A 27,847-nucleotide genomic window follows, 5' to 3' on the forward strand; every position below is an offset into this window, starting at 1 on the left:
AAATCATGAAATCTGATTGTAAACTTGATCCCTTTCTGATTTGGTCAAATCTGGGCTTCCTGGGAATCTCAAAGATTATTTCTTGTGGTCTGACTAAAATTCAGCGTCTCAGATGAAGAAATTGATCTCATCATCACGTTCCTTGTGAAAAATTGAGAAAAAAGAGTATAAAGTTGCCCTGGTTCTGAAACTGTCATTTTCAAGCCTCTAGGGAATCTCAAAAATTCATTAATATTCCACAAAGATTCTATTTTGCAGGGTCAATAAAATTCTATTGCTCAGATCAAAAAAACTGATCATGCCATGAAACTGTTAGTGAAATTCGAAATAATATGAATATAAAGTCAGCATAATTCTGACACCTTCAAAATTTTCCCTCCAGGGAATCTCTAAAATTCCTCGTGATTCTGCGTGAGAATATTCTAAAAAATATTTTCCCATAATATATATTGTCTTGGAAACTATGTCCGACATGGTTTTGACACTCGCGTGTTAAGAGCCGGCTCTGTTCTCGGCACAAATGACTTTTGGACTTTAAATAATATTTATGGGCATTAATGTCAAAATTAGAGCTATTAGCATCTGGGCTCGCAGAACTATGGTTAAAATGCTCATTAGGATGGAGAGTTCGTGAGTACAAAGCCCACAAAATCCACTTTTGATTAAAAAATACAAATACAATACATATACCAAGCACCATAACCGTTTGCAATTCAAAACATTCACACCATCGAACATAACAAAAGATCATTCATTTTAGTGTAAACCATTGGCATTTGCCCGTAACCATGGAACGAATATCTAACCTTGTGTGTTAATATGGTCTAATGCCCATTCCATGCCATACCATAATATGCCTCCCATATATATATATGAATATATAACCATATGTCAATTAATTCGTTAGGTGGTTTTGATATACAAGGTGTATTATTTTCAAACCATGTGTTAATATGGTCTAATGCCCATTCCATGCCATACCATAATATGCCTCCCCATATATATGAATATATAACCATATTTTAATTAAATATACCCATATGCCAATTGATTCGTTAGGTGGTTTTGATTTTTAAATTTGTTTTATGTGGTTATTAAACAAGCGCTGCATGCAGTCGGAAGTCCCTGCCCCGGTAATATTGTTTCTTTGAAACAACGCCCTTACTGCAACAGGTAAAGTGGGGGCATGACAATTATATTAACTCATGATAATTTATTAATGAAGAAGAACCAGCTTACTTGCGTGAAAATAACCACTTTACTTGTGTGACCATTATTGCTATCGAAAACCAGAATATTGATCTTGATTAATTGGATCTGGAAGCTCTTGATCTGGTACCTGCAAGTTATTTTGAATGTGGGTCTCAATTTGATCTTTATATTGGTCACATGCTTATACCCCATTGCAAATTTTTTACTTGAATATCATTAAGGAAGGTTAGTTTCGCTCACTCCGGCTCTCACCATCTGGCTCTCACTAGAGAACTAGATTTTAAAAACACAATATGACAAAATTATTTATTATTATTATTATTATTATTTCAATAATGAAAATTTTTGTACAACAAAATGACTTTTGATTTTTTTTAATAATGAAATTTAGCACAGAATAAATTAGTTGGTTTATCAATATTTAATAAAAATACGTGACCGGTTTTGAAATTGGACCAACTAGTACGTGACTAGTTTTGAAACCAGACTAGTTGGTCTGATTTGTTGGCTCCCACATACTCCAACTAGGGACCTTCCACCAACGTTGGCCAGCCGCTCAAACAAAATAGCTCCAAAAGAATTTCATACATTCACGCTGAAAACTGTACACCCCATGGTAAAATCACTCCTACCCCGGTGTTATTTTTTTTATTCAAGCTTAAAACTGTACACCCCATGGTAAAATCACTTCTACCCGAGTGTTATTATTATTTTTTTGGCCATAAATCAAGGACTAAACCTATAAAATTACAAGATAATAATACATTTAGCCTCTATGAAATCCAGTGGGCCCAGTGTACTACATGCATAAATTTACATAAGTATCTATGTGATATATTAGTTAATTTAATTAAATATCGTATCATTTGAATTTACATAAGTCTCTATAAAGTAATTAGCAGATTACAATTAATTTAATTAAATAATATTTCATTAATTTAATTAAATATAAATGGCACGGGTATTTCATAACTAAATATGGGTCCTTATCTTAGCCATAATGTGCCACTTGTCCATAATGTGATAAGGACGACATGCATGTAATGGAGGAACAATACACAGGTTTTTAAGCTTTGTTTTTTCAAGCACGGGGTATGTGGGGCTATGATATCTTACGTGCCTGTTTGGGTGGGCACTTAGAGTCGTATTATATTTTGAAGTCATTACTTTTCTCTGCAACAACTACCAACAATCTTGGATTGTTTTCACTAACTGCCCTCTTTCTTTTATTCAATACAGAGTCAACAAACCCCGTCCAAAGATAATTTGAAGGGATTGAGTGGGCACTTACTTAGAATTGGTGGTTATTATTGATATGGAACTGGAACCACATAGATAGTTACATATAAAGGATATGGAACTGGAACCACATAGATAGTTACATATAAAGGAACGCTGGGGCTAGTTCAATCTCTGGCTGAATGGGGTTTGCTGCTAGCTATGGCTATGCCTATTGATGTGTAATGTATGCCATTATTTGTTAGGCTTTCAATGATGCTGGTGGTATGGATGCTTAATGTCATAAAAAAGTGAGGATTTGGTGAATTTGTTGGAATTTCTAGTTTCATTTGAAAATTTTGCTAAATATGTAATAATTTGGTGAAACCAAATTTGTTGGAATTGTTAGTTTCATTTGAAAATTCTGCTCAGTAGGTAAGAAATTGGTGAATTTGTTGGAATTATCATTTTCATTTGTAAATTTTGCTAAATTTGTAAATTCTGATGTGTTTGAAATTTTCAGGGTGTTGACTTATACGCTCAAAACATAATTTAAACATAAAAACAAAATTAAACATAAAAGGAATTGGAGTCGAAAACTCAAAAGCTCTATCACCACATGTACTTGAACATGGGAAATGACGATTTGAGACCTGACATGCCCTCACTTTAACAATTGTCATGTATGGTAAGGTATGTCTGTTTATGCTATTACTTTTACTCTTACTGCCCTTGCTTTTATCCCAACCTTGACCTCTTTTACCCTAGCCTCTGCTTTTACCTTTCTTTCTGGCTCTCTGCTTCTTATTCTTGAATGCCTAAAATGTATGAGGGTTGAGTTGTTTGCATTCCAATTCTGAATTAATGATCGACTCAACGACATACTTGTTACTTCAACTATCTAGTTGACTCGATCTACTAATCCCCTGAACAATCATCCTGCCAGTAGTAAGATATCTTAATTTTGCCATTTTCTTCGGAGTCTATAAGTGAAAAAAGTAATTTATAGTTACCACCGCTTACTACTTAATTTTGCCATTTTCTTCGGAGTCTACAAGTGAAAAAAAATAATTTATAGTTACCACCGCCGCTCCTGCAGAGTGAAAAATAATATTGGAATTGCAAAATTGCATAGTCAAAAATCATATTGGAAGTAGTAGAGATATCTTAATTTTTCCATTTTCTTCGGAGTCTATAAGTGAAAAATAATAATTTATAGTTATCATTGCAGCTCCTGCAGAGTGAAAAATAATATTGGAATTGCAAAATAATAATTTATAGTTATCATCGCAGCTCCTGCAGAGTGAAAAATAATATTGGAATTGCAAAATTGTATAGTCAAGAATCATATTGGAAGTAGTAGAGATACAAAATTAGATAATTGATAGACAATGTGAAAAAAATAATCTATAGTTACCAGCGCTGCATAAAGATGCTATAACTTACTGGCCTACGAAACCCATAGTTTATGTATTTTCTCTAGAGTTTATGCATTTTCACATATGGATAAAAATGCAATGTGAGAATTTGTTGCCATCAATGGAGGTCTATCTATGAAAATTAAATCATCCTAAAATGCAATGTGGGAATTTGTTGCCATCTATGGAGGTCTACCTGCGAAAATTAAATCATTCCTAAAATGCAATGTGGGAATTTGTTGCCATCAATGGAGGTCTACTGCGAAAATTAAATCATGCCTACTAAGAAAGTCTTTCAAAGTTCCAGAACTCCTTCTCCATAGCTAGATAGGATATGACTAAGATGGCGGAGCCGAAGCCCAGGAAGAAGAGAGCTTTGTAAAATGGACAGAGAGAGGTATCTAAAATACATAGAGTCCCTGCAATGCAAGCTGTAATAAGCATGCACGATGTGTTCATGCAACTTGCCACGAAGCCCTCGACTGCCAACTAACTAAACCAACAGAAACCTAAAGAAAGACTTTGGATAAAACCACCTGGATCAAAAATAAATCTTAGATAACAACCATTTCAGATAAAACAAAAAAGACCAAAACAAGCCGAAAATAAACTTGGGGTAAATATCACTTGCCACAATATTTTAACATTGGGATAAGCGAGGCCTGCAATAAGAGGTAGTTTTTTTTCCACCAAGAAACTTTGGTTAAAATTTGGATGGATAACAATTGCGAACGTAAAACTTTGGTTAAACTATAATAAAGCTCAAAAAAAAAATTGGTCAACAAATGAATTAATTGTAATTTAACGATCTATCGATCGCTATAGTCCTGCTGAAGGCAGGGACTAATAACCCCATATATATATTAAAATAATTGGTTATATATATATATATATATATATATATATTTATAATTTTTTTTTTTATAGTGTTAGGTGATTAGTGCTAGCGCTTTATGTGTCGATGATTTATTGTTTATTTAGTCGTTATATAAGCAAAGTGAGTCTCACATAACTTGTAGACTTCTGATGTTAATAAAATGGTCATACAAACTCCAATTGAGGTGTCGTTCATGTCATTGGATTCGTAATGACGAGCTCTACAACTTGATGCTAGTGTTGCAGAGATTCAGGAACTTTGAAATTTGAGCCTTTCCTGAGCCACCTTTGGTTTTTGAGCGTTTCTAGAGCCACCTGGATCAGTTATCCTATTTATTTCTCCAACAAATAGGTTAAAAACATAACCACTTGTAGGTCTTCTCTAATCAAGTTCTTCAACCCACTCTACACCAACAAAATTCTATACATATATGACTTTATTTAGTGCAAGACTCTAAAGTGGCACATAAATATTTTTAAACCCTCTTCATAGTTTCCCAATGTTTCTTCTTTTGTTTTGTCATATATTTACTCAAAACTCCCACTAAATGGACAATGCCTAATTTATTGCATGTCAGATCATAAATCAAACTTCCAACCATACCCATAAAAGAAATGCAAGACATGTCTTCTAGCTCTACTTGTGTCTTGGGATATTGTTCTGCATGTAACTTTACACTTACATGAATTGGAACTTTGATTGATTTACATTCTTGCATATCAAGGCTCTACAATATTGACTCAACGTATTTCCTTTGAGTCAACTAGAGTTTCTTGTTTATATGGCCTCTTATAATTTCCATGTCAAAAATAAAATTTCAAACACCAAGGTCCATCGTATCAACCTTAGAAGACAACTAAGAATTAACAATCTTAATCATTTCCTTGTTGTTTTAAAAAATATATATATAGTCAACATGTAATACCACATACACATAATGATCAACTTTACTTCTTAAAAATCCAAGTTCCAATATTTAAGTATCAAAATTTTGATACTACATTTTTGGAAGCTCCTTTTGAACCGTAAAGAACTTTGTTAACTTACAATACAACTACTGCTTTCCCACCATGTTTTATGTAAGTTTCTTCTTCAAAATCTCCATATAAAAATGTTGTTTTAATATCCATTCTCCATATAAAAATGTTTTAATATCCATTTACTCTACTTCAAAATCAATTACAGTAAAAATAGACCAAATAAATCTAATGGAAATTTACTCTAAAAATATCTCTTTGCTCCCGACAAACTTAGTACTTCACTTCATTCTTAACATTTGTTCTTCTTGAACACCATTTTTCTAGCAGACAATTACAATATAGGGTTGTAGGTTCAATTTAGTGTTTCTTCATAGCGTAATTTTTTAGTTTAAAAAGACAAGTTTTCACGATGCAACATAGTGCGTTGTATTTTTCATTGAAGTTGCATCACATTTTTATTGGTGTTTTTGACACATGCTTCTTTAAGCATGTTTTCTGCATTAACATATTTGGTGTTTTTGTGTTGTGTATCCATTTTAATTATTTTTTTTGTCAAAATAATAATAAACCAGGATTTAGTGTCAAGGATATAACCATAATAAACAAGGATTTAGTGTTATACGTAAAAAATAAAATTATTATTTATTTATTTCTCCAAAAATGTGATTATTATTATTATTTTCATTTCTTTGGTGTTTTTAAATTATATTGATGTCATAATTAATTTTATTTTATATCAATCTAGCAACATGGATTAGTTATTAACATCATATTAGTGTTGAAATTCAGATCTTTTCTTATGTCTTATAAGCACCATACTACTTTACTTTTAAAGTCGTTTTTGCAACATAATAAATATTGTTGCAAAGCATTAATGTAATGCTAATAATGTTGTTTTAGCACCGTAATCATGGCATTTTACTATAAATTATATTAGAATTAAAGTAGTTTTTGCAACCTAATAAATATTGTTGCAAATCATTAATGTAATGCTAACAATGTTGTAAAATATTAATGTAATGCTAATAACGCTGTTTTAACATCGTAATCATGCTATTTTACTTTAAATTATATTATAATTAATTTTAATATTTTGATTAATTTAATTTAATTGTGATTAATAAATTAATTAATTTTATTATTATAAATTTAATTATTATTAATTGTTTTGTTATTTTGTTTATTATTGTTAACAATTTTATTATTATAAAGTTATTTATTTATGTAATTATTGTATTTATAATATTTAATTGTTGCTTAAAGGACAATAGTTTGAATGGTGGTTAAACGACAATAGTTTGAGTGTCAAGTAATTCCTATAAGTCCAAAGGAGATGGAGAATTTGAATGTCTTGATATTGAGGTGAATAGTGGCAACCGTTGTGATTTGATCTTGGGCCTTGCCTAGAATAGTGCTTTGAAGTTACCGATTCACCAAATACCATGAAAACCATATTTAATTATTGATTAGATTCATGACTTAAATAAGTCTATTTCATAGCATACTAAGCTCAATAATAAAAACCCTGTGTATATAAATGCACTACCCCTTAACATCCGGTCTCTTTCACATCATGACTAGAGCAAAATATCATTATTCATGAATGCGGTTACAATGTTTCACAGTACTAAGATTCAATCAATTTCATACCTTGGAAGAAGAAAACCATGTAACATGATTCTAGTTAACACAAGTGTGAGGCAAAACAAAAAAAAAATAAAATTGGTGTTTCCTATCATTGTTTATTTGACACAAACTTGACCCACACTAAATGAAAATGTGATACTATAACATTGCTAAATCTTGATGCATGCTAGTTAAAGAATTGAAAATGAAAAAATGAGTTGTGGTGATGCAAAACAACTGTCTACAGATCCATTTTGTAGATTCTTCATCCTCTAACTCGAATTGCATTTTCTATAGTTCTTCTTCTTATTTGGAAGCAGTTTAACTTCTCTAAATATTACATCCCAACTATAAATAATCTTGTTTCTTATCAGGTTTCAAGGCTTGTAGGATTTTATAGCATCTTTATAACAGATAAAGATACACTTTCTACTTTATTAACCATCTTACTTCTTTCCTCCTTCAGAACTTGCACAGAAGCAACACGACCATGGAATATGAGATTTTTAATGGAGTTTTCTTACTAGACCATGCCTCATGTAGAGTTTTGCCAACCAAAATTGACCACATAACACTTAGTATCCTTCGCCTCTATCCATAGTCCTTATGCTAACTCTACATCACTAAGAATACTCACTGCCTTTTTCATCAATATCTTATTCATTCTTTTTGCAACTCCATTTTGTTGAGGAGTGTATGAATTCATATTTTTTGTTGTTATTTTTCATTGCTTAAAAAACTCTTGGAATTCATTTCCATATATTTCTCCACCATTACATGTCTTCAACACATTCATCTTGTTTTATGTTTGGTTTTCCATAAGAATATTGGTTGATTTGAGGTAGCATCGGATGTGCTCTAGCCATGAAAATTGGTGGAGAGGCTAAAGCACATGAGATCTCCAAGACCCATAAATGGTTTGGGGAAATTCTGCCCAGTGAAGCAGATATTAAAATAATTAATATTTTTAATGGGTTCCTAAGTCTAAACTTAGGAAAATAAAAATATTAATGGGTATTAATATAAAACTGGGTTAGAAGGTTCTAAATGACATGGATCAAGCCAAATATAATCTTATCCGTTGATTAGAGATGTAATCCTGGCCGTTGAAGACTCAAAAGAAAAAGTATAAGAGGAGGCTTGAGGGTCAGTTGGAGACACACCAGAGTGATCAGTCAGTTCGATTTTCTATAGCGGGTTTTTCTAAGAGAAATCGAATCAGTGATCAGAGTTACAGCGAGGGGCAGTGAGTGCAAGGCAAAGAAGCAGAGATAGTGTTGGAAGAGCGACGCAGAGGCGGACGCAGAGCAAGAGGAAGCCACACAGAGGCCAACAGTGATTGCGCAGAGGCCTGAAGGGCCTGCGTGACTGACGCAGAGGCTGCAGAAGTGATGCAAAAGGCCAGAGAGGCTGCGCAGAGCCTCAGAAGGCTGACGCAGAGGGTTTCAGGTTGACGCAGAGGCCAAGAGGGCTGACGTTGAGCCTCAGAGAGGCGTTGTAGAGGGTTTTGTGGAGCAGACTTTCAAAATCTCTACTTCCGAAGAGAGGTATTACTGCCAAATTATTTATCTTCGTTGGGTGAGCCAGTTTGGCACCTAGTGTACTCAAGAAAAGCTTCTTAATAATAAAACCCTTAGAACTATTGCATCGGTTTTCCCAAGTTGGGTTTTTCAGTAGACGATTATCTAAAAATAACGGTGTCCCTTGTGACTTTGTCTATTTCTTTTAGTTGTTGATCTGTAGATGGTTGAGACTGTATTGTGTTTATTTCAATATTTATATGGTTAAATAACTTGTTAATAATTAAAACAAGTAGGCAAAATAAACCAGATAATATAGAAAAATTTCTAACGGGTAATACTTAGAAATTTCAACAATCTTAAGCTCTATGAATTAATTGAAAATCTCATATTTCTCCTTGAGGACATATATCCATGTATTACTCAAGAAATCATCTATAAACAACACACCATGTAGGTATTTACTAAGTGATGGAACATGAACAAGTCCAAATAGATCACTATGTTATAGAATCCCATTTGCTGCTTTAGAACTAGTAGAGGTTTTCACCCAATTCTATTTATTGTAGTAGAATTCACAGAAATTGAAATCTAAGTAACAACAAGAAATTCCTTCAACTTATTAATAAGGGAAAATGTCTATTTCTAATAGTAATGGCTTAGCCTGAGGAGGAGTCCCAATTAGAGTTGACATCATTTGAACTAGGGAACCCATCGAAATTCTACCCAGTTGTTGTCATTGGTTTTATGGTTTTATAGGTTGTAGCTCAATGCATGGTTTAAGGTTTTTTAATGTAAAGTGATGCAGGTGGATATTGGTGGCCACCTACTTATTCAACCCAGACCTCCATTCAGTTTCATCAGTTTCCTTGATTATAGCAGCATTAACTATTATTAGCATTTTTTCGGGTCTTGAACTTCGGGAGTTGTTTTGACCCCCTAAACGACATTTTTTTGAGGTCTGTAGCAGGCTCATATCTATAGGCATGGTCCTATTTTGAATACTATAGTACTATGAAAGATATTTCTAATGAGGTATTGTATGTGACAAACGAAGATCATATGACCAAGTTACAACCTCGGGAAGTTGGCTACCCAACTAACCCCAACATGGCCCATAAATTCTTAGTGTTCCATCTCCTAGGGTTAGGGTTTTGGTTGTTTAGGGTTTCCCTTGTAGTTCAATAATAAAAAGGCCTTTGGGCCTCATTATAACACATTTCAGAGGCATGTATCTGCCACATCTCTTCTCAGAGATAAGCTACCATCACTCGAGCTAGTCTATTTCCATTATGTATGTAAGCATATTTTAGTTCTTTGATATTAATGAAATGAATTTTTATTTCTGATGCATCTCTTTGTTCATGTTTATATTTGTATTTTGTTGTGTTCCTACATAATTTTGGATCAGTGGTATCAGAGCAATCTTCTCTTTCTCTACTTTTCTTTGCATGTCCCCAACGAGGTCAAGGTATAAGGAGTTAGGGCTCAAACTGGTTGAACCTTTGCAAGACCAACCTCGTAAACCCTGATGACCTACCATGGAAGAAGAAAAGAAAGATGAGGGAGCAAGAGATCCTTTCAAAGTATTACTTGAAGAAGCCCTCGAGCGACAAAGGAATGCGATAATGGACAAATTTTCCCAGATCCTTCGGCGGCTACCCACAGTCTTCATCCATCAACCACTCTGGAGGCGCCACTCCCTTTAAGGTACATGTCAACTTTGACATCCCCATATTTGAAGGCTAGATAGATGCAGATGCCGTAGATGATGGTTAAATCTGTTAGAAGGATATCTTTTGGTCCTTGATTTTTTCAATCAGGAAAAATTACTTTTGCACTCCTCAAAGCTACCCCCCATGTCAATAACTGGTGGGAAACCTACTGTGAACAAAGGGACAAGAGGGAACCTCACTATTCTTAGCCACACCCACTTGTAATTATTTATGAGATGCCATCAAGGAGCATTATTACCCTGTCGGGAGTTATGAAGATAAATACATAAAGTGGACCACACTGCGACAAGGAAGGTACCAAGACGTGCCAGATTTCACAAATATTTTTCATACCCTTTGCACAAAGTTGGGTATCAAGGATTCTGAATGGTATTTGGTACTCAAGTACTACAACTATCTACACAAGTACATCCAGGATGAGATGGAGTTCCTGGACATCTCCTCGCTCGATGCTGCCTATCGATACACTGTCAAAATCGAGCAGAAATTTAAATAGAAGAAGCGAGACCTTGGATATAAAAATCCAAAGCAAGCGAAAGGTGCCCCAAAACTGTAGAATAAAGGAAAAAGCCAATATGGGGTGACCCAATATAACCCACCAAAGCCGCAAGCAAAGAGAAACACCACGAAGACAAAGAAGGACACAGGAAAATGATGTGAGTTCCATAAGAGCCCCACTCACAACACAAGTGAGTGTTGAGCCAAGAAGTCACTGGTGGCCGAGCTGAAGGCTTATGAATCAGATGCATGTTTTGAATCTGATTCAGAACCCAACAAGGGGAATGAAAAAGGGAAGAAGATTATTGATGCTGATCCTAGTGCCATGATTGCCACCACCAAGATCTAGAAGATTGAGCTTGAATATCTAGAGGAGGGGGAGTGTCTCTTCCACTCACAAATGTGGGTTAAGGGTTCTCTTTTGCAGTTCATTATCAACAATGGGAGCCAAAAGAACCTCACTTCAACAGAGGTCATCAAGTGGTTGGGCCTACCGACCACACCACACCCGCAACTGTATACCATCGGGTGGCTTCACTAAGGACGAGATCTCTGTGTAGTCCAACAATGTTGCTTTCCCTACAACATCAATTCCTTCATAGATGAGGCATTGTGTGACATTTCTCCTCTTGAAGTTTGTGATGTATTATTAGGCCAACCATACTTGTGGAAGCATCATGCTGTGTATGAGTCTAGGCCTCACACTGTTATTATTAATTTGGGCAATAAGCTATACAAGATACTAGAGGTAGCACTGCCTACCGCCATCTCTTTGATCTCTACGAAGCAATGCAGTAAGATCATTTCCCAGACCAGGAAATTTGTCTTCCTTATGATTCACCCTCAGGGAAAGAAGAATATTATGGCCACATCCATGGCCTTTAGATAGGGCTCCTCCACACAAGAACAAAAAATGGACAAGGTCGTGGAGGAGTGCAGGGACATTTTCACCTCACCCACATGGGTACCCCTACACTGTCAGGTCAAGCACTCCATCGATTTGACCCTGGGTGCACCATTACCTAACGGACCGATCTATCTATGCTCTGTTCTAGAGAACGATGAAATCAAGAGACAGATCTAGGAGATGTTACAGAAAGGTCACATCAGGCGAAGTTCATCACCTTGTGGGAGCCGAATCATGTTGGTACATAAGAAGGATAGGAATTGGAGACTCTGTATTGACTATCGTGCGTTGAATAAGATCACTCTCCGGAATAGGTATCCAATCCCACTAATTGATGTCCTTCTGGACTAGCTCAAGGCGGTGAAATATTTCAGCAAGATTGACTTGAAGTTCGGTTATCACCAGGTACCAATCAAACCCTCTGATGTGTAGAAGACTGCCTTCAAATCCTAGGAGGGCCTTTTCGAATGGTTGGTCATGCTTTTCAAGTTGATGAATGCCCCCACAACCTTCATGAGGCTGATGGATGACACATTGTGACCCTTCACCAACTCATTCGTGGTAGTGTATTTGGATGACATCCTGATCTTTAGCCAGAGTTGGGAAGAGTACCTCCACCGTATTTGACAGGTCTTTCAAACCCCGCGACAACACAAATTGTGTGCCAATTTGGAGAAATGAACTTTTGGTTTGACCTAGGTTCAATATCTAGGGTACATCATTGATGAACGGGGTGTACATTTGGACCCAACCAAGATACAATTTATTTGGGATTGGCTAGCCCCAACCACTCTAACAGAGCTCCGTAACTTTCTGGGTCTTGCCAATTTCTATTGCAAGTTCGTGTTGGGTTTCTCTCATATCACTTGGACTTTGAGTCAAGTGAGCAAAGGCAGAGCGAAAACAAAGTTCTTTTGTTCTGAATCCCAATAGAAGGCATTTTCCGAGTTGAAGCATCTCCTCTGCTTTCCACCAGTGCTCACATTACCAAACTTGCAACAACCATTTGAGATTAAGACAAAATGCCTCTGACTATGCTATTGGTGCAGTCCTTACTCAACAGGGGTATCCGGTGGCATATCACAGTGAGACACTTTCAGACACAGTCCGAAAGTATCCCACCTATGACAAAGAGATGTATTCCATTGTGTAGGTCTACTGACAATGAAAGCATTACATTCTGGGAAGGAAACGATCATCCACACAGACCATCGACCCTTGTAGTTCGTACATACATAAGGAAAGTTGTAAAACAATCATCATCATAAATTGTATGTAATGACCAAAAGTCGTATACGTAGCGGAAATATTTAAAATACTTCAAAGATGTAAATGTCCATTGTAGGATAGTAGTTGTATATTGAATATTGTATATAAAAATTGGTATGAGATATGAGATGGTTACAAATGAGAATTAGGACCTGATTATATACCCTAACCTGATTATATACCCTATGCAAGTACCCCTTCACTAACGAACATATCCTTAGAACATGTCTCTTCAATACTAACTATTAGTTAGTTAATCATTAATTATCATTATTATTATTTATTTATTCATAACATTGCCCCTCTTCAAAAAGCTTTGTACTCAAAGCTTATTGATGAAAGGTTGGATCTATTTTTCTGCTCATCGCGGAACTGTCATCTTCATTGTTACAATATGATATGATTCTTGGAGTGATAAATAAAATTATTGAATTGAGAATGGATTGAACCATCCAGGATTAATACCTTGTGGAATCTTCTGGTTGCTGGAAATTTACAATGAATTGTTATCATCAAACTAGATTATGCAAACTTTAGTATTCTTTGGAACATAAATTTGTTGTTTTCGTTCTGATTGATACTGGTACGAAAATTGATTAGAAAGTCAACTCTTATGATTTAGATGTCGATAAGGAGTTCTTTTGGTTGGACTTTCCCTTATCATGTTAGTGGCAATTTCCTGATTTCCTTCAGGTGTTGTTATTGTTGAGTTGGCATCATAATTTGGAATGTCCATCATTTGAACTGCAACACCTGAATTTGTTTAACTTCTTTTGGTTTCTCATCTTCTTGAATTATGATATTGACTAGATCGATATTTGTTCCTTTATCTTCATCTTGGATTGTTTCAACTGGAGACTTCAATACTTCTTCTTGAGTAAGTTGTTCTAACTTGTCATTTAATGACTTGTCACTTTTAAGCTTCTTAATTTGCATAAGTAGGGCTTGGTTATGATTCCTTAGATGTGAAAGTTCATTATTTTTTGAATCGTCGACTTTGTACTTAGTATCCTTCTCTTTATTTTTGATTCGATATAATAACCTTTGATTCAAAGTTTTTAAACGCAAATTTTCTTCTTCCTTCTTCGATAGATTCTCGTTGAACTTATCCTTAGAGCATTCATTCTCTTACTTTAATTTTTGCTTCTTAATCTTTGAACTTTTAATCTGTTCAAGTAATTTTTGATTATGGTCTCTTAGGCACAAAATATCTTCATTACTTTATATTGATTTTTCATGAAACCAATCTTTGAGATATTTATATTTCTCCTTTGATACTTTTCTCTTTTGTTGAAGTTTTGTGATTTCTTCCTTTAATCGCGTTATTTGCGTTTGTTCATTGTCTTGATGTTCTTATGTACTAAATAATCTTCCACACATTGGACAACATAAATTTCACTTTTTTTGAATATATGTATATCCAATTTCATTTGGACAACATGGACATTTAGTCCAAAATAATGATTATTGTGTGGAACTCAGTTTCCCTTCTTTCTTTGCTTTGTCAATATGTCAATGATAACTAGCCCTTTGAATATATATATATATATATATATATTCAATAATTCTTTATACTTCTTGGTATCAGAGAACGTGGCTCTGATACCAATGTAACGACCAAAATTCGTATACGCTGTGGAAATATTTAAAATACTTCAAAGACGTAAATGTCCATTGTAGGACAGTAATTATATATTGAATATTGTATATAAGAATTGGTATGAGATATGAGATGGTTACAAATGAGAATTAGGGTCTACTTATATACCCTAGGTAGGTACCCCTTCACTAACAAAGATGTCCTTAGAACATGTCTCTTCATTAATTATGATTCTTATTATTTACATTAATTTTTTTATTATTTTTATATAATTTTTATTCATAACATTGTCCACATACCTGCAACAGTTCCAAGAAGGTCAACGCCAATAATGTTTCAGACTACCTCAGCCGACTGCAGGTCATGGTGCTGACCATTGTGCTCGACTCTTGTGAACACAAGACTTTGGAATGGCCACATCTTTATAAGAGTGATTCAGATGCATTTCCAGGTAGAGATTCTGTAGCTGCGCGTGAATCTGTTGAACTCCTAGCCCTGGATCCTGTATCTGTGTTTCATGTAACCTCATCGCCATTTCTAATGCTTCGGCCTGGATTGAAAGCTTCTGCTATGACAGCGCCGTCCTCAGGTGGGGTGTTGTTGTGCTATACAACAACCCTCCCCATTTCAAAAGTTTTATCCAAAACTTTAACATGAAATGGGGCCCCTTTTTAGTTAAAATCAATAATTCAATGTTAATTGCAAACTTGATTTTAATCACATTACACATGCAAGTGCTTATGAAAAAGGTCTGATCCGATATAGATATTATCCAACACCTTTTTGTAAAACAAATGTAAAATAATATGTCACATCCTTTATTTAAAAGGATAAGTTCTCATTGGCAAATCTCCGATGCGATAATGCTATCAGAGATCGCAAATCGCAAGTTGAACAACGAAGCATCCCAAAGGTCTATGCCAAACCTCCGATGCGATAATACAATTGCAATCAGCCATCGCAGATACCAGGAGACACATAACGAAATCCCTTTGGAATTCGCCGATGCAATCTCATAAAGGAAAGTGCACTTTTCGATAAAAGGCTGTTAAATGTATATTGGCAGGTTTAAACTTTAAATCAATAATAAACAAAAAACATATGATTTGTTAATTATCCCACCTCCTCACACCTTATCACAATCAGAGCAACCTGTGGTAATAGCTTAAGCTATACCTTTGAACCTCCCGATCTGCGATACGCGATTTTCGCTAATCGCTAATCGGGAAAGCCAAGAGATATGCTTTAAGAGATTGTCAGTAAAATGTGCGATGCGACATATCATGATTACATTTAATTATCACGATTGGCAGTTACGAAAGTCATTAATACAATAGTTAAGGTTGAATCCTTTGAGGATTTCATCCGTGGTAATATTTCATTTCGTATTACTTATCACGCTTGAATTACCATTAAGCTTTGTATTATGCGTTGGCTTTGAACGGGTTTGTTTCTTTGTTACGTTCTTTTGTTTCCTCTGCAGAACAAGTCTGAGTTGATGAATCCGGCTAAAATGACAAAGAAAGCAAAGAAACCAAAGGCCCCTGTCATAGCTAAAGAAGAACCAGTGAAGAAAGTCCTGATATCAGATACTACCTGCCTCGGTCTAGGCCAAGCTTCATGGGAGAGTATCTACAATTTGCTGGAAGCTGAGGATCCTGAAGAAATCGAAGAGGAAGCAACAACAGATGGCACGGATAAGTCAGAGAATACTCTTAAAGATTTGGCCTGCTCCTATCTTCATAGAATAGCAGCTCGTGCCAAAGTTTTACCCTATAATGACGTGGTCAGGTGGGTTATTGAGAGCATCAATATCACAGATAGAACTTTCTTTACAACTGATGGAAGAATGTTTGGGTCGTTCAGAGTAGAAGATATCAAAGCAATGTACCATTTGCCTGAACCAGAGAAGAGATATAACAAAGCATTCTTGGAGGCTTTCACCAAAGAAAACGCCATCGAATCAGATCCTATCAGACAATGGAGGCATTTTCCAACCAAACACAAACATGAATCATCGGGTATGTACTCCGTAGATTCGTTGGCCTCTCCTTATTGTTATGCTGGTGCAATGATGTGCAGACTCTTCGGAGTCCATGATTCTGCTAAATTTTCTATAGAGATGGTACCATTAATGGAGGCTGCAATTAATGCCTATATCATGGATTGGGCGACCATTTTGTCTGATAAAATGGCCAACCAGATACTTGACTATAGGAAAAACAGGTTTGTGACTACTCGGGTGATACCCCCGTTTTACATGAGTGCTTATATTATGGACACTATCTGTTTCAATTCTGAATATCCCATTCTAGGATGGAAATGGACTCCGCAGGACCTGAACCCCATTCACATCTATCATAAGGAACTGTGGAAAGCCCATTACAAAAATCATTTGTATAGAATCTGTCAAGGTTTCATCCTCCCTGTGTATTATGCCATATTCAATAAACCCACTCCTAGATTGTCCGAGGAAGCCTCTGTTGACCTAATTGCAATTGGTAGTTGGTTTGGTGAAGAAAAGTTCACCTACATTAGACTTTTCGGCAGCACTGCTAACCCTCATGTTCTCCCTTTATACATCCCGGATAAGCTACTTGCCAGAGAATTGGCATACCAGATAACAGTAGAAGGGACATCAAGGAACTTAAAGGAATCTAAAAAGCACATGTGGCCTTCATTTCCCCTCCGATGTGGTGCTTTCACTCTGCATGATTTCAAACATGCAGAGAAGGAAGCTGAGAAAATAAAAATGCTAAAGTTAGCAATCATCCCAAAAAGGCAGTACGACCCCAAATCGGTTGCCTACAATGTCACTTCTCAAGCCAAAATTGCCAAGTTTGATCATGAGAAGGATATTTATGATGATTTATTTGCTTCAGCCGAGGTATTTTCTCAGGTGAAACAATTGGCTAAAATCAAATTAGGAGCAGAGGGACTAGAGGGATTTTACAAGTTCAGAACACAGAGATTGGAAATGCTACCTTTGGACTTGTTAAATACTACCTCTGAGGTTCAACCGCAAGGCCAGGTTGAAGAGAAAACTAGTGAAAAGACTCCTGAGAAAGAAAGGACCCCAGAAAGGGAGCAGACACAAGAAGGAACTAGTGAGCCCCTTGATACGAATATTCATATTGATCCTAAGTTAATCAAGGAATGGGAGCAGTTCGACTCAATCATTAATAACCCAAATAAATCCCAAGAGCTCACTATGCCAGAAATGCCTACAGTACAGAAGCCAGAAGTTATCACAGTTCCGATTGAAGGAACAAGTGGCCTACCTAGAATTCAGCAGGACATAGAGATTATTCCCGAGAATCCCACTGAGGAGATTGTACTGCAAACTGAAGAAATACCACCACTTGATGTCTTCTACACTCCGAAGCACAGGGCTGTAGTTAAGAGACAGAGGAAAAAGAGGAAAATTGATCAAAGTCCTCTTGTAACTCCTCAAGAAGAGATGATGAACGTGGTATGGAAATCAGAAGTCGATCCCTCCGAAGATTTGACAAAGCTATCTCAGTTCGCAAGAGCCTACACAGTAGCGACAATGGATAAAGCCACAAAGGTTAGCCATCTGATGAGGGAAAAGGATCAGATGATTACCCAACTTGAGGTACAATCGGCAGAGAAACAACAAAAGATAAATAAGCTTGAACAACAGTTAATAGAATAGAGGCAACTAAATGAACAAATAAAAGAGCAATTGAAGCTAGAAAAGCAAAGGATTGATGAGCAGACTCTTCATAAACAAAAGGAGTTGTCTCAAGAGTTGAGCAAGCTTCAGATATTAAGAGAGCAAGAAAAGAAGGCAAAGGAGGAACAAATCGCAAAAATGAAAGAACAGATAGAAAAGTATAAAGGTTATCCACAGGTAAGCGAATTCAGAACAGAAGCTTTGGAAATAACCAAAGCCTTGTCCCGACAGTTGGATATTCTTTGCCATAATATATCATTAGCCAACCCCTTATGCGATATCTCTACATCAATGATTGAAAAGGCAGTAGACGCCAGACTTGAATTAGATAAGACAGATGAAAAGTTAAATAATTTTCTGTCCTGGCAAGATTCCAAAGAAGGAATGGCTACCAATCTGCCTAGAATATAGGAATCACATAAGGAAATCCTATTTTCTGAATGGGAGTCTCAGTTAATAAAAGTTGAAAGAGCAACGTCCAGATGCAGAGCTGCAATGAATAGTCTGATTGAATTGATAAATAACAGTTTGCATATGTCCAATTTGATCACTGATTGCTCTCCAGGAAGACTCCCAAAAGCAAAATCATTGGAACAACAATGGAAACAGGAGTTGGCACACAGGGAAAAGAAAATTGGAGGAATCCATAGCTTGACATGGGAAACGTTTTGGTTTTTCCTTGTCAAGCCACACAGCCAGCAAATGGCCATGAAATGTCTTTCAGATGCGATCAACTGCATGATCTCCGAACTCTTTGATGCCACCTATACAGCTCAGCTACACTCCCGGATGAGTCAGCCTCCAGAAATCCAGCCTATGCTCGCAATCTGTCAGCTGCAAACACAGGAAAAGAAGCCGATACAATGAATTCATTTCAACCGCCACAACACTGCTATTTTCAGGATAAATCCCAGATTTATATGTTTATAGTTAAACCAGCGCATAACGATTTTTATTGATAGTTTGTTATTATTTTTAGTATTTAAAGACCCTTTCATGTATTTAGAAAGGGTCCTCAATTTGTATTAAGACTTGACTTGGGAGTTGCACTATTGTACTTCCAATATTTTTTGATCAGAAACTGGACCAAAGTTCTGCATTTTTATTAAAGAGGCTTTTATAAGATTTGCACTATTGCATCTTTTGAAGGTGTTCCCAAATAGGAAGGCAGAACCTGAATGTTGTTTACATTGGGAGAATTCAAATGCATACGGTACTTTTATCTTTGTGCTTGTCTTGTTTCTCTATGTGAATAAACATTTTTCAACATTGCTATTATATATATATATATATATATATATATATATATATATATATAGATATATATATATATATATATATATATATATATATATATATATATGATTCTCCAACAATTCTTTAGCTTGTCATTTCTGAATGTTTTAGAATTGTTATCATTTGAATATATATATGTCAGTGATATATTATGATCAATGTGATAATGTTATTATTATTACTTTGTTTAACTACTTAAACAAAGTAATTATCATATGAATGCATATTTCTATTTTATGAATAATTCATCTTTATGGTTATTTGTTTAATAGAAACAATAAAAAATCGTGTTGTTAAAAGAATACCCAGAATAGATTAGTTATCTTTGTATATTTTTGCATTGTAGAATAGAACACTTATCACTTCCATTATACATTACAAACTGATCATCCATCAACTCATATATCACTGGGAAACTGGTCCCATTACATCCAGTCGGAGCCACCACACCAAACAGAAAAGGAGCTGCACTAAGGTTCGGACCGGGTGGTTTTCCCTGATGTTGATGTAGCAATTTTAGAGGCATCAACAGGTGTTAAAGACGCCACAAACCACGCGCGGTGCTGTGCATCCGTTAGTGTCATATTAGCCTCGCGGATCGTACCCTTCAGCTGCTGATCCAGATCCCATGGGGTCTCGCCTGGAAGTATTGCGATCTCCTTAAATCCGATGATTGACTGCGTCTCTGATTTTGGCTGGCTAAATTCTCTGTTCAGCGCATTCTGGATCTCCGCTATTCCTGCATTTGGGTGATCATTTGAGTGCTTGATATACCACGTCAACACGCGATCCTGTAGCACGCTTACCAATGTAGCCTTCTTAATGTTATCGTCCATAACCCCTTGTGCTTCCCACACTGCTCTTACCACAAACCAGAATTGATTCGGGTCCTCATTTCCTACTCCTCTGAATACAGGTAGCTTAATCGTGCTCACCATACTAAATTTCTGGTTTGGTGGAGGTGGTGTGGGCGAAGATGGAGGAAAAGGAGGTGGCGTGAGTGGTGGCGTAAGTGGAGATGGTAATTGCGGAATGCACTGCCTTATCAAACTGACCGCACTACTCAGAGGGACCAGAGCGAGCTCTTCCTCGCTCTCTCGCAAAGGTGAAATTAAGGGACTGTTTCCTAATTCCCCTCTACCTCTGTAGACCTTTCCACTTTGCATCATCCCAAATATTAATGTATTCGCATCACCTGTTTTTCACATAACAACATCTTAATCCAAGTATTTAAAGATTTGATGTACTTACCTCGCGGTCCCTTGAGAAAACGCCTTTCTGCCTCGTTGTAGCTCACAGTCGTGTATATCACAAATTCAGTGATAAACCCTCCTATTACTCGGTCGAGCCAATGGTCCACAGCTCATGCGATCTTATCTTCTGATGCCTCTAGTCTGCGCAGTAAATCTGCAGTCCACACTATTGGTTGATCGAGCTTGTACCTCCCCTAGCTGTGGGCTAACCTCGCGATCCAGTTATACAGTTCAGACGGGAAGGACGCGAAGAAGATCTCATGGATTTCCGTATATACGTATCGATCCAGCCACCTCTTCTCGGATATCTGCGGGGTTCTGTTTTCCTATGTCACGAACTCATGGAGCTTCTTGTCCAACCACTCTTCAATTTCTTCCTTCGTAGGGTTCCAATGGCACGACATCAGACATCCCTTAGGCAGATCCCAGTCCCGACAATGAAACCATTTGTTGGCTTGATGGGGCCTGACCCAGGTTTAGAAGTGATTTAGCCAAACAAATCCCGAAACTACCAGCCCTTTCGGCAACAGTCCGCGGTGCGTGGACTGAGGTCTCACCCGAGGTAGTATGGGAGGGTGCTGGAACCAGGTTTCCATGCCCTAGGGATGTCTTGATGAGGTCTTAGGAAGTTCTTGAGCCCAACCTGCGCGCCTGCGCTGCTCCGCACAACCGTCTAACCTTCGCGACTAGTGCGACTGCTTCCGCGCAGCTCTGTAAAGAGCGCGAAGATGTGCTATCTAGATCTTTGATCTTCACTATGCTATTATTATAGATCTTGACTTATTTGTGTGTACCCAATATTCTTATTAACCATTCACCATTCATACCAAGTGCATGTAATCATAAAACCATAAAGCGATGAATAAACATAACAGAAGCATAAACACACAGATCTATGAGCAAATGCACAATATTCCAGAATCAACTTATCTTTTATTAATCCTTTGTTCAGATACAATCCCAACTCCGCCCTGCGCACTCAGCTGCAGGGGTCCGCGCACACAACTGTGGACTCTACCAGGCATCTGCACACATAGCTGCAGAGCCTCTTCCTACTACTACAACCCAAGACTTGGACATATAGACTCAAAGCTTAATCCCTTAATCAAAACCCATATTACTTCTCCAGATTCTCCAACTAACTACTCTTTACACTTAGAGCCTCGCTCTACTTATACAATCCCATGATCCGCGGACCATGGGTAGGTTGACACATTCTATATTAAATTACATTATTTTAGGGCGGACAACCCTAGACTCTTGCACTCCGTGCCCACATTTTGCGGGGTCTTTACATTACAATGACCAAAACTCGGGCTTTAAGCCCCAAAACTGGCTATGGGGGGATCCGATGCCCAACATATGGAAACAAGGAAGCCTACCACTCACAACTATAAAGATGGAAGTGTTGTTGCTCCTAGCCTTTCACTGCCTATAAGGTTGACACCACAACAATTGGAAGAAAAAAGAGCAAAAGGGCTTTGTTACAATTGTGATAAAAGATACACTAAAGGCTATAAGTGTGCTAAGAAGAAATTAATTTACATAGATGGGGAAGAGGAGCAAGAAAATGACCAAGAAACGTCAAAAGAAGAGGATATACACTAGGATCTAATCTCAAATAAATAAGAAATGAATTTGACCATATCTTGTATTGCATTGACAAGAATTACCACTCCTCAAACTCTCAAGATAGAAGGGCATATTGTGAGGCTCCCTCCTAGGGTCCTCTAACTAAAAACTAAATTTCTCTAATTTTAAATAAAATAAAAAGGGAAATAACTTATTTCTATCTAAACATTTATTTGATGATAATATACCATTAAAATTTATTTCCCACAAATTAAATAAGTAGGAATTTCATTGCAACCATTTACATAAGGAATCAATAAACAAAGTAATACCTGTTCCAATAGCTTAGTTGAGATGCTTCTGAGCTCCTGACTCTGTTGGGATGCTCCTCTTGACTACCCGACTAGATTTGTCTCCCAGCCAACTAGGAAGTATTTTCTAGCCCAGGGAACCTCCAAAGGTTTTCTAGCCCTCCGAGCCCAAGTCCAACCAGATGTACCGTGTCCAAGTTAAAAAAACACTCTCCTTCTCTCCCTTTTCTTATCTCCACCTTCCTCCCAAAACAAAATCCTCCAAAACCAAAACCAAAACCAAAACCAAAACCAAGACCAAGGATTCCCCCCTCCTCTCATCATCCTTCCCCTTTTATGCCTCTTCCTCCCATCCACCTCAACCACCTATCATTAATGTCATAACTACCCCCTCATCCTTTCATTTGACTTTTCTTACCATATCTTCTCCCAAGTAAATTTGAGAGGACATTTTGAGGATAAGATATGGATATTTAATTTGGTAATTAATTGGGGAGGACCATATCTTCTTCCAAGTAAATTTGAAAGGACATTTTGGGGATAAGATATTGATATTTAATTTGGTAATTAATTGGGGAGGACCATATCTTCTTCCAAGTAAATTTGAGAGGACATTTTGGGGATAAGATATGGATATTTAATTTGGTAATTAATTTGGGAGGACCATATCTTCTTCCAAGTAAATTTGAGAGGACATTTTGGGGATAAGATATGGATATATAATTTGGTAATTAATTGGAGAGAACCATATCTTCTCCCAAGGAGATTTTGAGAAGACATTTTGGGGATATGGAAATTTAAATTGGAATAAATGGAAGGATACCATATCCTATCAAAATTTTAATTTGTGAAGACAAACTGGGAATTGAATAATAACAATAATAAAATTTATATAAGTAATAAATTTACAGTTTCACCAATGTAGGTATGTACCAATATTTCTTGATAATCATAATTCAATATTTTAAGGTAATTTAAACACTAATAAAATTTGCATGATAATATTAAGTAGGGAATTACACATATCAAGAAGAAAAATGTAATAGTGTTGATTGATTCGGGCAGTACCCATAATTTTATTCATTGTACGATAGCTAAGGAATTGAATTGTTTCCTATATCTAGCACCAAAGTGCCAAGTAATGGTTGCAAATGGAGGAACCATAAATTTCTCTAAAAAGTGCCATAATATCAAGTTATCCATGGTAGAATATGTATTTAATAGTCCAATGTTTTCCATTCCAATGGGTGGTACAGATGTTGTACTAGGAGTCCAATGGCTACAATCTTTGGGTATGATAGATTTTAATTTTCAAGAAATTTTCTTGAATTTTTTTAGAAGGAAAGGAAGTTGAATTAAGGGGTATCGCAGGGAAAACAGGAAAGATAATTAGCTTTAACAACATAACAAAGCTTCTAAAGAAATAACAACAGGGCGTAATTGCACAATTATGTTTACTAGAGGTCCCCACATCAAAATCATCTATTTATCTAGATCTCCAAAACGTTTTGGACAATCATTCCAAGGTATTTGAGACTCCCAAAGGCTTCCCACCTATTCATGATCATGATCATGCTATTCATTTGATTCCAGGAAGTGTTCCCCCAAACACTAGGCCTTACAGATATCCATATGCCCAAAAGAGTGAAATTGAATGTATGGTTGCATAAATGCTAGAGGTTGGTATAATTCAACCTAGTCAAAGTTCTTTCTCTGCTCCAGTGGTATTGGTACACAAGAAGGATGGATCATGGTGCATGTGTCCGGATTATGGGGAGCTCAACAAGCTTACTATTAAAGATAAATTTCCCATTCTTGTCATTGATGAATTATTGGATGACTTACATGGAGCAATTTACTTCACGAAGTTGGATCTTCATTCAGGATATCATCAAATCAGAATGAAGACTAAAGACATTCCAAAAACAAGATTTAAAACTCATGAGGGTCATTATGAATTTTTGGTCATGCCTTTTGGCCTTACCAATGCACCATCTATATTTCAAGGTTTGATGAATTCCATTTTCAAACCCTTCCTTAGAAAATTTGTGTTAGTATTTTTTGATGATATACTAATCTAGAACAAGTCTTGGAAGGATCATGTTCAACATGTTGACAGGGTGCTCAAACTATTGGAGGAGAAACAACTATATACAAAAAGATCCAAATGTTTCTTTGCAGTACAAGAGGTGGAATATTTGGGTACTCAGTTAGCTTATAGCTCATCTTATCATCCTCAATCTGATGGGAAAACTGTGATAGTGAACAAATGTTTGGAAGGATATCTTCATTGCTTTGTATCTGATAAACAAACACAATGGGTCAAGTGGCTACCTCTAGCTGAATGGTGGTATAACACTTCCTTCCATACTGTAGCAAAAATGACACCATTTATGGCACTTTATGGATATCATCCACCATCCATAACATCATCTTTAAAAGAAAATTCTAAGGTTCAGGTAGTGGAAGATCACATTGAGCATCAACAACAAGTTCTCAAACTCTTAAAGGATAACCTCACTTTGGCACATAATAGAATGAAACAACAGGAAGATTAACATCGCAGCGAAAGAAGTTTTGATGTAGGTGACTGGGTATTTCTACGACTACAACCATACAAACAAATGTCCCTCAAGCAAGATAAGAAGGATAATAAGTTATCACGAAAGTGTTATGGTCCGTACAAGGTGTTACAAAAGATTGGTACTATGGCATACAAATTGGAGCTTCCTGCATCTTCCCGAGTGCACCCAATTTTCCATGTTTCATGCTTAAAGAAGGTTATAGGTGAGAAGATCCCAGTTCAAACAATATTGCCAGAACTTGAAGAGGAAGGAAAAATCATATTGGAACCAGAAGCAGTCACAAAAAAAAGAAATTGACAGCTACGAAATCGATCAATTTTAGAGTATCTCATCAAGTGGAAGAAATTATCCGCTAAATATTCCACATGGGAGGATGATAATTTACATAAGCATCCAGAACTACTCAAGCATTGAGGACAACATTTTTTGAAGGAGAGGGGCATGTTAGGTCCCTATACTACTAGTGTAACCCCTTATTGTTATTAATGCAACCCCCTTATTGTATTATTGTGCCCATATAGTCCCCATGTTGTTATTATTATGCCCTATAGAAGCCCACTATTGTTATTGTTGTGCCCCTACAATATTATTATTATGAGGCTCTGATTGTATTGGGACCCCTTATACTCCTACATATAGAAAGGAGGTCTTGTCATTTGTATCATCCAAGAATTGTTCATTTGTGTAATGTAAAGGAGGCTACCCCCTCGAAGAGGCTGATTTTTAAGTCGTTGATCTATCTTTTCTATCTTTTTGTGAGATGGTTTCATAACATTCACCTCTTCCTCAATCAATCCATTGAGGAATGTTGTCTTCACATCCATCTAATGCATCTTCCATCCCATCTGCGTTGAAAGTGCTAGAATAGATCCGATTGAAGAGTACCTTGCTATTGGAGCAAAGGTCTCCTCATAATCAATTCCCTCCACTTGAGAGAACCCTATGGCCACAAATATGGCCTTGTGTTTCTCCACACTCCCATCTGCTGCTTTCTTTACCTTGTCAAGCCATCTAGAAATCACCACTGAGTTGTTTGATGGTCTTGGGACCACTTTCCAAACACTGTTTTTGATAATGGGGTCATACTCCTCTACCATGGCATCAACCCATACTGGTTGCTACACTAATTCTTCGAATGAGGATGGTTCAATCTATACACTCTCACTCATCAGAGCCATGTAGCCATTGTACTGATATGGTGACCTCCTTTTCCTGTGTTGTGATGTCGGTGATTCCACATTCTCTATAGCATCATGCATAAATCTTTCAGCCTCTCTGGTGTGCTTCCTTCCATCTATGGAAGTTTTTGCATGAGTTGGTGCTTCCACTCTCTTCTCCTCTGCATGTGGCTACTCCACATCATCCTAAGGTTCTTTCTTTGGAGCTAAAATCTTCTCATCTCCAAGTAATTGAAGTTCCCTCTCATGGAACATCTCATGGCCTTCTCTTCATCAAACTTCACATGTCTACAAACCACTGTCATCCTGTGAGATGGAAGGTACACCCGATAGTTGTGAGGTGTATCATTGTACCCCAAAAATATGCCCAACTCAGTTGTTGGGTCTAGCATTTTCCTTGCATCCTTGGTAACATGACAGTAAACTGATGAACTAAAGATCCTAAAGTGTGGCACATCTGATTTATTACCTGAAAAATCTTCTTTTGATATACTCATCCTAAGAATCTGGCGAGGACTTACGTTATGCACATATACAACTGCGTTGCATGCTTCAGCCCACAGATGCAACGATAGGCCCTGATCATGTAACATTGCTCGTGAAGCTCCCACAATACTTATGTTCTTCCTTTCAACCACCTCATTCTGTTGTGGTTTATGGGGTGCTATTAACTCCCATCGAATGCGTTCTCATGCATAGAAGTTATTGAATTCATTCGACACATATTCTCCACCATTATCACTCCTAAGAGCCTTCACTTTCCTGCCGATGTTTTTCTCAACAAGTGCTTTAAATTCACAAGATTTAGAGAACATCTGATATTTCTTCTGCATGAAGAAAATCCAGCACTAACGTGAGAAATCATCTACAAATATTACATAATACTTGTGCTTGACAGTGGAGGCTGTCGGGAACAATCCACACACATCTGAGTGAACTCTTTCAAGGATTGCTTGTACTCCACTGTCCTTATCATGAAGGGTGTCTTTGTCGTACTTCCCCAATGTACACCCTTTGCATGTATCTCTATACTCTAGTGTACCCTTGGGAAGTCCTAAAATCTATTGCATGATCTTCAAATATCCATGGTGCAA

The sequence above is a fragment of the Pinus tabuliformis genome, chromosome 8, assembly GCF_031772625.1.
Source record: "Pinus tabuliformis cultivar Carrire ecotype Pingquan chromosome 8, CPIR1, whole genome shotgun sequence".
Lineage (NCBI taxonomy): Eukaryota > Viridiplantae > Streptophyta > Pinopsida > Pinales > Pinaceae > Pinus > Pinus tabuliformis.